Here is a 14143-nt window from a genome sequence, read left to right on the forward strand (position 1 = left end):
TCTCTATTATGTTGGTGCGGCTTCGGAACTTTTAAATATCTTGATATATCTCGAGAACTACGCATCTGATCAAAAAATGTCATAGAACATAAAAAGTAGGAAACTTAATTCTCTACAAAAAAGATCTCTTAACATTTTGCCATAGCTCGCTTCGTTTCCGAGATATTTGCAGATTCAGCTCAAAGGAACTGGCCTGACGGACATATTTCGAGATATTTCTTCTTCTTGTTGTTCTTCCTCTGCACAGCTAAGCTGGAAGTGGCATTTGCAGCTCGCAATAGTGCAGAGTTATCTTAAAGAAAGGGGCCACGGTGTTTCTGTATCTCTATTATGTTGGTGCGGCTTCGGAACTTTTAAATATCTTGATATATCTCGAGAACTACGCATCTGATCAAAAAATGTCATAGAACATAAAAAGTAGGAAACTTAATTCTCTACAAAAAAGGTCTCTCAACATTTTGCCATAGCTCGCTTCGTTTCCGAGATATTTGCATATTTATCTCAAGGGAAGGGGCCTGACGGACATATTTCGAGATATTTCTTCTTCTTGTTGTTCTTCTTCTGCACAGCTAAGCTGGAAGTGGCATTTGCGGCTCGCACTAGTGCAGAGTTATCTCAAAGAAAGGGGCCACGGTGTTTCTGTATCTCTATTATGTTGGTGCGGCTTCGGAACTTTTAAATATCTCGATATATCTCGAAAACTACGCTTCTGATCAAAAAATATCATAGAACATAAAAAGTAGGAAACTTAATTCTCTACAAAAAAGGTCTCTTAACATTTTGCCATAGCTCGCTTCGTTTCCGAGATATTTGCAGATTTATCTCAAGGGAAGGGGCCTAACGGACATATTTCGAGATATTTCTTCTTCTTGTTGTTCTTCTTCTGCACAGCTAAACTGGAAGTGGCATTTCCAGCTCGCAATAGTGCAGAGTTATCTCAAAGAAAGGGGCCACGGTGTTTCTGTATCTCTATTATGTTGGTGCGGTTTCGGAACTTTTAAATATCTTGATATATCTCGAGAACTACGCATCTGATCAAAAAATATCATAGAACATAAAAAGTAGGAAACTTAATTCTCTACAAAAAAGGTCTCTTAACATTTTGCCATAGCTCGCTTCGTTTCCGAGATATTTGCAGATTTATCTCAAGGGAAGGGGCCTGACGGACATATTTCGAGATATTTCTTCTTCTTGTTGTTCTTCTTCTGCACAGCTGAGCTGGAAGTGGCATTTGCAGGTCGCAATAGTGCAGAGTTATCTCAAAGAAAGGGGCCACGGTGTTTCTGTATCTCTATTATGTTGGTGCGGCTTCGGAACTTGTAAATATCTCGATATATCTCGAAAACTACGCTTCTGATCAAAAAATATCATAGAACATAAATTGTAGGAAACATAATTCTCTACAAAAAACGTCTCTTAACATTTTGCCATAGCTCGCTTCGTTTCCGACATATTTGCAGATTCAGCTCAAAGGAACTGGCCTGACGGACATATTTCGAGATATTTCTTCTTCTTGTTGTTCTTCTTCTGCACAGCTAAGCTGGAAGTGGCATTTACAGCTCGCAATAGTGCAGAGGTATCTCAAAGAAAGGGGCCACGGTGTTTCTGTATCTCTATTATGTTGGTGCGGCTTCGGAACTTTTAAATATCTTGATATATCTCGAGAACTACGCATCTGATCAAAAAATATCATAGAACATAAAAAGTAGGAATCCTAATTCTCTACAAAAAAGGTCTCTTAACATTTTGCCATAGCTCGCTTCGTTTCCGAGATATTTGCAGATTTATCTCAAGGGAAGGGGCCTGACGGACATATTTCGAGATATTTCTGCTTCTTGTTGTTCTTCTTCTGCACAGCTAAGCTGGAAGTGGCATTTGCGGGTCGCACTAGTGCAGAGTTATCTCAAAGAAAGGGGCCACGGTGTTTCTGTATCCCTATTATGTTGGTGCGGCTTCGGAACTTTTAAATATCTCGATATATCTCGAAAACTACGCTTCTGATCAAAAAATATCATAGAACATAAATTGTAGGAAACATAATTCTCTACAAAAAACGTCTCTTAACATTTTGCCATAGCTCGCTTCGTTTCCGAGATATTTGCAGATTCAGCTCAAAGGAACTGGCCTGACGGACATATTTCGAGATATTTCTTCTTCTTGTTGTTCTTCCTCTGCACAGCTAAGCTGGAAGTGGCATTTGCAGCTCGCAATAGTGCAGAGTTATCTCAAAGAAAGGGGCCACGGTGTTTCTGTATCTCTATTATGTTGGTGCGGCTTCGGAACTTTTAAATATCTTGATATATCTCGAGAACTACGCATCTGATCAAAAAATATCATAGAACATAAAAAGTAGGAAACTTAATTCTCTACAAAAAAGGTCTCTTAACATTTTGCCATAGCTCGCTTCGTTTCCGAGATATTTGCAGATTTATCTCAAGGGAAGGGGCCTGACGGACATATTTCGAGATATTTCTTCTTCTTGTTGTTCTTCTTCTGCACAGCTAAGCTGGAAGTGGCATTTACAGCTCGCAATAGTGCCGAGTTATCTCAAAGAAAGGGGCCACGGTGTTTCTGTATCTCTATTATGTTGGTGCGGCTTCGGAACTTTTAAATATCTCGATATATCTCGAAAACTACGCTTCTAATCAAAAAATATCATAGAACATAAATTGTAGGAAACATAATTCTCTACAAAAAACGTCTCTTAACATTTTGCCATAGCTCGCTTCGTTTCCGAGATATTTGCAGATTCAGCTCAAAGGAACTGGCCTGACGGACATATTTCGAGATATTTCTTCTTCTTGTTGTTCTTCCTCTGCACAGCTAAGCTGGAAGTGGCATTTGCAGCTCGCAATAGTGCAGAGTTATCTCAAAGAAAGGGGCCACGGTGTTTCTGTATCTCTATTATGTTGGTGCGGCTTCGGAACTTTTAAATATCTTGATATATCTCGAGAACTACGCATCTGATCAAAAAATATCATAGAACATAAAAAGTAGGAAACTTAATTCTCTACAAAAAAGGTCTCTTATCATTTTGCCATAGCTCTCTTCGTTTCCGAGATATTTGCAGATTTATCTCAAGGGAAGGGGCCTGACGGACATATTTCGAGATATTTCTTCTTCTTGTTGTTCTTCTTCTGCACAGCTAAGCTGGAAGTGGCATTTGCAGCTCGCAATAGTGCAGAGTTATCTCAAAGAAAGGGGCCACGGTGTTTCTGTATCTCTATTATGTTGGTGTGGCTTCTTAACTTTTAAATATCTTGATATATCTCGAGAACTACGCATCTGATCAAAAAATATCATAGAACATAAAAAGTAGGAAACTCAATTCTCTACAAAAAAGGTCTCTTAACATTTTGCAATAGCTCGCTTCGTTTCCGAGATATTTGCAGAGCTATCTCAAAGAAAGGGGCCACGGTGTTTCTGTATCTCTATTATGTTGGTGCGGCTTCGGAACTTTTAAATATCTTGGTATATCTCGAGAACTACGCATCTGATCAAAAAATATCATAGAACATAAAAAGTAGGAAACTCAATTCTCTACAAAAAAGGTCTCCTAACATTTTGCCATAGCTCGCTTCGTTTCCGAGATATTTGCAGATATATCTCAAAGGAAGGGGCCTGACGGACATATTTCGAGATATTTCTTCTTCTTGTTGTTCTTCTTCTGCGCAGCTAAGCTGGAAGTGGCATTTGCAGCTCGCAATAGTGCAGAGATATCTCAAAGAAAGGGGCCACGGTGTTTCTGTATCTCTATTATGTTGGTGCGGCTTCGGAACTTTTAAATATCTTGATATATCTCGAGAACTACGCGTCTGATCAAAAAATATCATAGAACATACAAAGTAGGAAACTTAATTCTCTACAAAAAAGGTCTCTTAACATTTTGCCATAGCTCGCTTCGTTTCCGAGATATTTGCAGATTTATCTCAAGGGAAGGGGCCTGACGGACATATTTCGAGATATTTCTTCTTCTTGTTGTTCTTCTTCTGCACAGCTAAGCTGGAAGTGGCATTTGCGGCTCGCACTAGTGCAGAGTTATCTCAACGAAAGGGGCCACGGTGTTTCTGTATCTCTATTATGTTGGTGCGGCTTCGGAACTTTTAAATATCTCGATATATCTCGAAAACTACGCTTCTGAACAAAAAATATCATAGAACATAAATTGTAGGAAACATAATTCTCTACAAAAAAGGTCTCTTAACATTTTGCCATAGCTCGCTTCGTTTCCGAGATATTTGCAGATATATCTCAAGGGAAGGGGCCTGACGGACATATTTCGAGATATTTCTTCTTCTTGTTGTTCTTCTTCTGCACAGCTTAACTGGAAGTGGCATTTACAGCTCGCAATAGTGCAGAGTTATCTCAAAGAAAGGGGCCACGGTGTTTCTGTATCTCTATTATGTTGGTGCGGCTTCGGAACTTTTAAATATCTTGATATATCTCGAGAACTACGCATCTGATCAAAAAATATCATAGAACATAAAAAGTAGGAAACCTAATTCTCTACAAAAAAGGTCTCTTAACATTTTGCCATAGCTCTCTTCGTTTCCGAGATATTTGCAGATTTATCTCAAGGGAAGGGGCCTGACGGACATATTTCGAGATATTTCTTCTTCTTGTTGTTCTTCTTCTGCACAGCTAAGCTGAAAGTGGCATTTGCAGCTCGCAATAGTGCAGAGTTATCTCAAAGAAAGGGGCCACGGTGTTTCTGTATCTCTATTCTGTTGGTGCGGCTTCGGAACTTTTAAATATCTTGATATATCTCGAGAACTACGCATCTGATCAAAAAATATCATAGAACATAAAAAGTAGGAAACTTAATTCTCTACAAAAAAGGTCGCTTAACATTTTGCCATAGCTCGCTTCGTTTCCGAGATATTTGCATATTTATCTCAAGGGAAGGGGCCTGACGGACATATTTCGAGATATTTCTTCTTCTTGTTGTTCTTCTTCTGCACAGCTAAGCTGGAAGTGGCATTTGCGGCTCGCACTAGTGCAGAGTTATATCAAAGAACGGGGCCACGGTGTTTCTGTATCCCTATTATGTTGGTGCGGCTTCGGAACTTTTAAATATCTTGATATATCTCGAGAACTACGCTTCTGATCAAAAAATATCATAGAACATAAATTGTAGGAAACATAATTCTCTACAAAAAACGTCTCTTAACATTTTGCCATAGCTCGCTTCGTTTCCGAGATATTTGCAGATTCAGCTCAAAGGAACTGGCCTGACGGACATATTTCGAGATATTTCTTCTTCTTGTTGTTCTTCTTCTGCACAGCTAAGCTGAAAGTGGCATTTGCAGCTCGCAATAGTGCAGAGTTATCTCAAAGAAAGGGGCCACGGTGTTTCTGTATCTCTATTCTGTTGGTGCGGCTTCGGAACTTTTAAATATCTTGATATATCTCGAGAACTACGCATCTGATCAAAAAATATCATAGAGCATAAAAAGTAGGAAACTTAATTCTCTACAAAAAAGGTCGCTTAACATTTTGCCATAGCTCGCTTCGTTTCCGAGATATTTGCATATTTATCTCAAGGGAAGGGGCCTGACGGACATATTTCGAGATATTTCTTCTTCTTGTTGTTCTTCTTCTGCACAGCTAAGCTGGAAGTGGCATTTGCGGCTCGCACTAGTGCAGAGTTATATCAAAGAACGGGGCCACGGTGTTTCTGTATCCCTATTATGTTGGTGCGGCTTCGGAACTTTTAAATATCTTGATATATCTCGAGAACTACGCTTCTGATCAAAAAATATCATAGAACATAAATTGTAGGAAACATAATTCTCTACAAAAAACGTCTCTTAACATTTTGCCATAGCTCGCTTCGTTTCCGAGATATTTGCAGATTCAGCTCAAAGGAACTGGCCTGACGGACATATTTCGAGATATTTCTTCTTCTTGTTGTTCTTCTTCTGCACAGCTAAGCTGGAAGAGGCATTTGCAGCTCGCAATAGTGCATAGCTATCTGAAAGAAAGGGGCCACGGTGTTTCTGTATCTCTATTATGTTGGTGCGGCTTCGGAACTTTTAAATATCTTGATATATCTCGAGAACTACGCATCTGATCAAAAAATATCATAGAACATAAAAAGTAGGAAACTTAATTCGCTACAAAAAAGGTCTCTTAACATTTTGCCATAGCTCGCTTCGTTTCCGAGATATTTGCAGATTTATCTCAAGGGAAGGGGCCTGACGGACATATTTCGAGATATTTCTTCTTCTTGTTGTTCTTCTTCTGCACAGCTAAGCTGGAAGTGGCATTTGCAGCTCGCAATAGTGCAGAGTTATCTCAAAGAAAGGGGCCACGGTGTTTCTGTATCTCTATTATGTTGGTGCGGCTTCTTAACTTTTAAATATCTTGATATATCTCGAGAACTACGCATCTGATCAAAAAATTTCATAGAACATAAAAAGTAGGAAACTCAATTCTCTACAAAAAAGGTCTCTTAACATTTTGCAATAGCTCGCTTCGTTTCCGAGATATTTGCAGATTTATCTCAAGGGAAGGGGCCTGACGGACATATTTCGAGATATTTCTTCTTCTTGTTGTTTTTCTTCTGCACAGCTAAGCTGGAAGTGGCATTTGCGGCTCGCACTAGTGCAGAGTTATCTCAAAGAAAGGGGCCACGGTGTTTCTGTATCTCTATTATGATGGTGCGGCTTCGGAACTTTTAAATATCTCGATATATCTCGAAAACTACGCATCTGATCAAAAAATATCATAGAACATAAAAAGTAGGCAACTTAATTCTCTACAAAAAAGGTCTCTTATCATTTTGCCATAGCTCTCTTCGTTTCCGAGATATTTGCAGATTTATCTCAAGGGAAGGGGCCTGACGGACATATTTCGAGATATTTCTTCTTCTTGTTGTTCTTCTTCTGCACAGCTAAGCTGGAAGTGGCATTTGCAGCTCGCAATAGTGCAGAGTTATCTCAAAGAAAGGGGCCACGGTGTTTCTGTATCTCTATTATGTTGGTGCGGCTTCGGAACTTTTAAATATCTTGATATATCTCGAGAACTACGCGTCTGATCAAAAAATATCATAGAACATAAAAAGTAGGAAGCTTAATTCTCTACAAAAAAGTCTGGTAACATTTTGCCATAGCTCGCTTCGTTTCCGAGATATTTGCAGATTTATCTCAAGGGAAGGGGCCTAACGGACATATTTCGAGATATTTCTTCTTCTTGTTGTTCTTCTTCTGCACAGCTAAACTGGAAGTGGCATTTCCAGCTCGCAATAGTGCAGAGTTATCTCAAAGAGAGGGGCCACGGTGTTTCTGTATCTCTATTATGTTGGTGCGGCTTCTTAACTTTTAAATATCTTGATATATCTCGAGAACTACGCATCTGATCAAAAAATTTCATAGAACATAAAAAGTAGGAAACTCAATTCTCTACAAAAAAGGTCTCTTAACATTTTGCAATAGCTCGCTTCGTTTCCGAGATATTTGCAGATTTATCTCAAGGGAAGGGGCCTGACGGACATATTTCGAGATATTTCTTCTTCTTGTTGTTCTTCTTCTGCACAGCTAAACTGGAAGTGGCATTTCCAGCTCGCAATAGTGCAGAGTTATCTCAAAGAGAGGGGCCACGGTGTTTCTGTATCTCTATTATGTTGGTGCGGCTTCGGAACTTTTAAATATCTTGATATATCTCGAGAACTACGCATCTGATCAAAAAATACCATAGAACATAAAAAGTAGGAAACTTAATTCTCTACACATAAGGTCTCTTAACATTTTGCCATAGCTCGCTTCGTTTCCGAGATATTTGCAGATTTATCTCAAGGGAAGGGGCCTGACGGACATATTTCGAGATATTTCTTCTTCTTGTTGTTCTTCTTCTGCACAGCTAAGCTGGAAGTGGCATTTGCAGCTCGCAATAGTGCAGAGTTATCTCAAAGAAAGGGGCCACGGTGTTTCTGTATCTCTATTATGTTGGTGCGGCTTCGGAACTTTTAAATATCTTGATATATCTCGAAAACTACGCTTCTGATCAAAAAATATCATAGCACATAAATTGTAGGAAACATAATTCTCTACAAAAAACGTCTCTTAACATTTTGCCATAGCTCGCTTCGTTTCCGAGATATTTGCCGATTTATCTCAAGGGAAGGGGCCTGACGGACATATTTCGAGATATTTCTTCTTCTTGTTGTTCTTCTTCTGCACAGCTAAGCTGGAAGTGGCATTTGCAGCTCGCACTAGTGCAGAGTTATCTCAAAGAAAGGGGCCACGGTGTTTCTGTATCTCTATTATGATGGTGCGGCTTCGGAACTTTTAAATATCTCGATATATCTCGAAAACTACGCATCTGATCAAAAAATATCACAGAACATAAAAAGTAGGCAACTTAATTCTCTACAAAAAAGGTCTCTTATCATTTTGCCATAGCTCTCTTCGTTTCCGAGATATTTGCAGATTTATCTCAAGGGAAGGGGCCTGACGGACATATTTCGAGATATTTCTTCTTCTTGTTGTTCTTCTTCTGCACAGCTAAGCTGGAAGTGGCATTTGCAGCTCGCAATAGTGCAGAGTTATCTCAAAGAAAGGGGCCACGGTGTTTCTGTATCTCTATTATGTTGGTGCGGCTTCGGAACTTTTAAATATCTTGATATATCTCGAGAACTACGCGTCTGATCAAAAAATATCATAGAACATAAAAAGTAGGAAGCTTAATTCTCTACAAAAAAGTCTGGTAACATTTTGCCATAGCTCGCTTCGTTTCCGAGATATTTGCAGATTTATCTCAAGGGAAGGGGCCTAACGGACATATTTCGAGATATTTCTTCTTCTTGTTGTTCTTCTTCTGCACAGCTAAACTGGAAGTGGCATTTCCAGCTCGCAATAGTGCAGAGTTATCTCAAAGAGAGGGGCCTCGGTGTTTCTGTATCTCTATTATGTTGGTGCGGCTTCTTAACTTTTAAATATCTTGATATATCTCGAGAACTACGCATCTGATCAAAAAATTTCATAGAACATAAAAAGTAGGAAACTCAATTCTCTACAAAAAAGGTCTCTTAACATTTTGCAATAGCTCGCTTCGTTTCTGAGATATTTGCAGATTTATCTCAAGGGAAGGGGCCTGACGGACATATTTCGAGATATTTCTTCTTCTTGTTGTTCTTCTTCTGCACAGCTAAACTGGAAGTGGCATTTCCAGCTCGCAATAGTGCAGAGTTATCTCAAAGAGAGGGGCCACGGTGTTTCTGTATCTCTATTATGTTGGTGCGGCTTCGGAACTTTTAAATATCTTGATATATCTCGAGAACTACGCATCTGATCAAAAAATACCATAGAACATAAAAAGTAGGAAACTTAATTCTCTACACATAAGGTCTCTTAACATTTTGCCATAGCTCGCTTCGTTTCCGAGATATTTGCAGATTTATCTCAAGGGAAGGGGCCTGACGGACATATTTCGAGATATTTCTTCTTCTTGTTGTTCTTCTTCTGCACAGCTAAGCTGGAAGTGGCATTTGCAGCTCGCAATAGTGCAGAGTTATATCAAAGAAAGGGGCCACGGTGTTTCTGTATCTCTATTATGTTGGTGCGGCTTCGGAACTTTTAAATATCTTGATATATCTCGAAAACTACGCTTCTGATCAAAAAATATCATAGCACATAAATTGTAGGAAACATAATTCTCTACAAAAAACGTCTCTTAACATTTTGCCATAGCTCGCTTCGTTTCCGAGATATTTGCCGATTTATCTCAAGGGAAGGGGCCTGACGGACATATTTCGAGATATTTCTTCTTCTTGTTGTTCTTCTTCTGCACAGCTAAGCTGGAAGTGGCATTTGCAGCTCGCAATTGTGCAGAGTTATCTCAAAGAGAGGGGCCACGGTGTTTCTGTATCTCTATTATGTTGGTGCGGCTTCGGAACTTTTGAATATCTTGATATATCTCGAGAACTACGAATCTGATCAGAAAATATCATAAAAGACAAAAAGTAGGAAACTTAATTCTCTACAAAAAAGGTCTCTTAACATTTTGCCATAGCTCGCTTCGTTTCCGAGATATTTGCAGATATATCTCATGGTAAGGGGCCTGACGGACATATTTCGAGATATTTCTTCTTCTTGTTGTTCTTCTTCTGCACAGCTAAGCTGGAAGTGGCATTTGCAGCTCGCAATAGTGCATAGTTATCTGAAAGAAAGGGGCCACGGTGTTTCTGTATCTCTATTATGTTGGTGCGGCTTCGGAACTTTTAAATATCTCGATATATCTCGAAAACTACGCTTCTGATCAAAAAATATCATAGAACATAAATTGTAGGAAACATAATTCTCTACAAAAAAGGTCTCTTAACATTTTGCCATAGCTCGCTTCGTTTCCGAGATATTTGCAGATATATCTCAAGGGAAGGGGCCTGACGGACATATTTCGAGATGTTTCTTCTTCTTGTTGTTCTTCTTCTGCACAGCTATGCTGGAAGTGGCATTTGCAGCTCGCAATAGTGCAGAGTTATCTCAAAGAGAGGGGCCACGGTGTTTCTGTATCTCTACTATGTTGGTGCGGCTTCGGAACTTTTAAATATCTTGATATATCTCGAGAACTACGCATCTGATCAAAAAATATCATAGAACATAAATTGTAGGAAACATAATTCTCTACAAAAAAGGTCTCTTAACATTTTGCCATAGCTCGCTTCGTTTCCGAGATACTTGCCGATTTATCTCAAGGGAAGGGGCCTGACGGACATATTTCGAGATATTTCTTCTTCTTGTTGTTCTTCTTCTGCACAGCTAAGCTGGAAGTGGCATTTGCAGCTCGCAATAGTGCAGAGTTATCTCAAAGAAAGGGGCCACGGTGGTTCTGTATCTCTATTATGTTGGTGCGGCTTCGGAACTTTTAAATATCTTGATATATCTCGAGAACTACGCATCTGATCAAAAAATATCATAGAACATAAAACGTAGGAAACTTAATTCTCTACAAAAAAGGTCTCTTAACATTTTGCCATAGCTCGCTTCGTTTCCGAGATATTTGCAGATTTATCTCAAGGGAAGGGGCATAACGGACATATTTCGAGATATTTCTTCTTCGTGTTGTTCTTCTTCTGCACAGCTAAACTGGAAGTGGCATTTCCAGGTCGCAATAGTGCAGAGTTATCTCAAAGAAAGGAGCCACGGTGTTTCTGTATCTCTATTATGTTGGTGCGGCTTCGGAACTTTTAAATATCTTGATATATCTCGAGAACTACGCATCTGATCAAAAAATTTCATAGAACATAAAAAGTAGGAAACTCAATTCTCTACAAAAAAGGTCTCTTAAGATTTTGCAATAGCTCGCTTCGTTTCCGAGATATTTGCAGATTTATCTCAAGGGAAGGGGCCTGACGGACATATTTCGAGATATTTCTTCTTCTTGTTGTTCTTCTTCTGCACAGCTAAACTGGAAGTGGCATTTCCAGCTCGCAATAGTGCAGAGTTATCTCAAAGAGAGGGGCCACGGTGTTTCTGTATCTCTATTATGTTGGTGCGGCTTCGGAACTTTTAAATATCTTGATATATCTCGAGAACTACGCATCTGATCAAAAAATACCATAGAACATAAAAAGTAGGAAACTTAATTCTCTACACATAAGGTCTCTTAACATTTTGCCATAGCTCGCTTCGTTTCCGAGATATTTGCAGATTTATCTCAAGGGAAGGGGCCTGACGGACATATTTCGAGATATTTCTTCTTCTTGTTGTTCTTCTTCTGCACAGCTAAGCTGGAAGTGGCATTTGCAGCTCGCAATAGTGCAGAGTTATCTCAAAGAAAGGGGCCACGGTGTTTCTGTATCTCTATTATGTTGGTGCGGCTTCGGAACTTTTAAATATCTTGATATATCTCGAAAACTACGCTTCTGATCAAAAAATATCATAGCACATAAATTGTAGGAAACTTAATTCTCTACAAAAAAGGTCTCTTAACGTTTTGCAATAGCTCGCTTCGTTTCCGAGATATTTGCAGATTTATCTCAAGGGAAGGGTCCTGACGGACATATTTCGAGATATTTCTTCTTCTTGTTGTTCTTCTTCTGCACAGCTAAACTGGAAGTGGCATTTCCAGCTCGCAATAGTGCAGAGTTATCCCAAAGAATGGGGCCACGGTGTTTCTGTATCTCTATTATGTTGGTGCGGCTTCGGAACTTTTAAATATCTCGATATATCTCGAAAACTACGCTTCTGATCAAAAAATATCATAGAACATAAATTGTAGGAAACATAATTCTCTACAAAAAAGGTCTCTTAACATTTTGCCATAGCTCGCTTCGTTTCCGAGATATTTGCAGATTTATCTCAAGGGAAGGGTCCTGATGGACATATTTCGAGATACTTCTTCTTCTTGTTGTTCTTCTTCTGCACAGCTAAACTGGAAGTGGCATTTGCAGCTCGCAATAGTGCAGAGTTATCGCAAAGAAAGGGGCCACGGTGTTTCTGTATCTCTATTATGTTGGTGCGGCTTCGGAACTTTTAAATATCTTGATATATCTCGAGAACTACGCCTCTGATCGAAAAATATCATAGAACATAAAAAGTAGGAAACTTAATTCTCTACAAAAAAGGTCTCTTAACATTTTGCCGTAGCTCGCTTCGTTTCCGAGATATTTGCAGATTTATCTCAAGGAAAGGGGCCGACGGACATATTTCGAGATATTTCTTCTTCTTGTTGTTCTTCTTCTGCACAGCTAAGCTGGAAGTGGCATTTGCAGCTCGCAATAGTGCAGAGTTATCTCAAAGAAAGGGGCCACGGTGTTTCTGTACCTCTATTATGTTGGTGCAGCTTCGGAGCTTTTAAATATCTTGATATATCTCGAGAACTACGCATCTGATCAAAAAATATCATACAACATAAAAAGTAGGAAACTTAATTCTCTACAAAAAAGGTCTCTTAACGTTTTGCAATAGCTCGCTTCGTTTCCGAGATATTTGCAGATTTATCTCAAGGGAAGGGTCCTGACGGACATATTTCGAGATATTTCTTCTTCTTGTTGTTCTTCTTCTGCACAGCTAAACTGGAAGTGGCATTTCCAGCTCGCAATAGTGCAGAGTTATCCCAAAGAAAGGGGCCACGGTGTTTCTGTATCTCTATTATGTTGGTGCGGCTTCGGAACTTTTAAATATCTCGATATATCTCGAAAACTACGCTTCTGATCAAAAAATATCATAGAGCATAAATTATAGGAAACATAATTCTCTACAAAAAAGGTCTCTTAACATTTTGCCATAGCTCGCTTCGTTTCCGAGATATTTGCAGATTTATCTCAAGGGAAGGGTCCTGATGGACATATTTCGAGATATTTCTTCTTCTTGTTGTTCTTCTTCTGCACAGCTAAACTGGAAGTGGCATTTCCAGCTCGCAATAGTGCAGAGTTATCTCAAAGAGAGGGGCCACGGTGTTTCTGTATCTCTATTATGTTGGTGCGGCTTCGGAACTTTTAAATATCTTGATATATCTCGAGAACTACGCATCTGATCAAAAAATATCATAGAACATAAATTGTAAGAAACATAATTCTCTACAAAAAAGGTCTGTTAACATTTTGCCATAGCTCGCTTCGTTTCCGAGATACTTGCCGATTTATCTCAAGGGAAGGGGCCTGACGGACATATTTCGAGATATTTCTTCTTCTTGTTGTTCTTCTTCTGCACAGCTAAGCTGGAAGTGGCATTTGCAGCTCGCAATTGTGCAGAGTTATCTCAAAGAGAGGGGCCACGGTGTTTCTGTATCTCTATTATGTTGGTGCGGCTTCGGAACTTTTAAATATCTTGATATATCTCGAGAACTACGAATCTGGTCAGAAAATATCATACAAGATAAAAAGTAGGAAACTTAATTCTCTACAAAAAAGGTCTCTTAACATTTTGCCATAGCTCGCTTCGTTTCCGAGATATTTGCAGATTTATCTCAAGGTAAGGGGCCTGACGGACATATTTCGAGATATTTCTTCTTCTTGTTGTTCTTCTTCTGCACAGCTAAGCTGGAAGTGGCATTTGCAGCTCGCAATAGTGTATAGTTATCTGAAAGAAAGGGGCCACGGTGGTTCTGTATCTCTATTATGTTGGTGCGGCTTCGGAACTTTTAAATATCTCGATATATCTCGAAAACTACGCTTCTGATCAAAAAATATCAGAGAACGTAA

This window comes from Osmia lignaria, unplaced genomic scaffold (assembly GCF_051020975.1).
Source record: "Osmia lignaria lignaria isolate PbOS001 unplaced genomic scaffold, iyOsmLign1 scaffold0013, whole genome shotgun sequence".
Classification (NCBI taxonomy): Eukaryota; Metazoa; Arthropoda; class Insecta; order Hymenoptera; family Megachilidae; genus Osmia; species Osmia lignaria.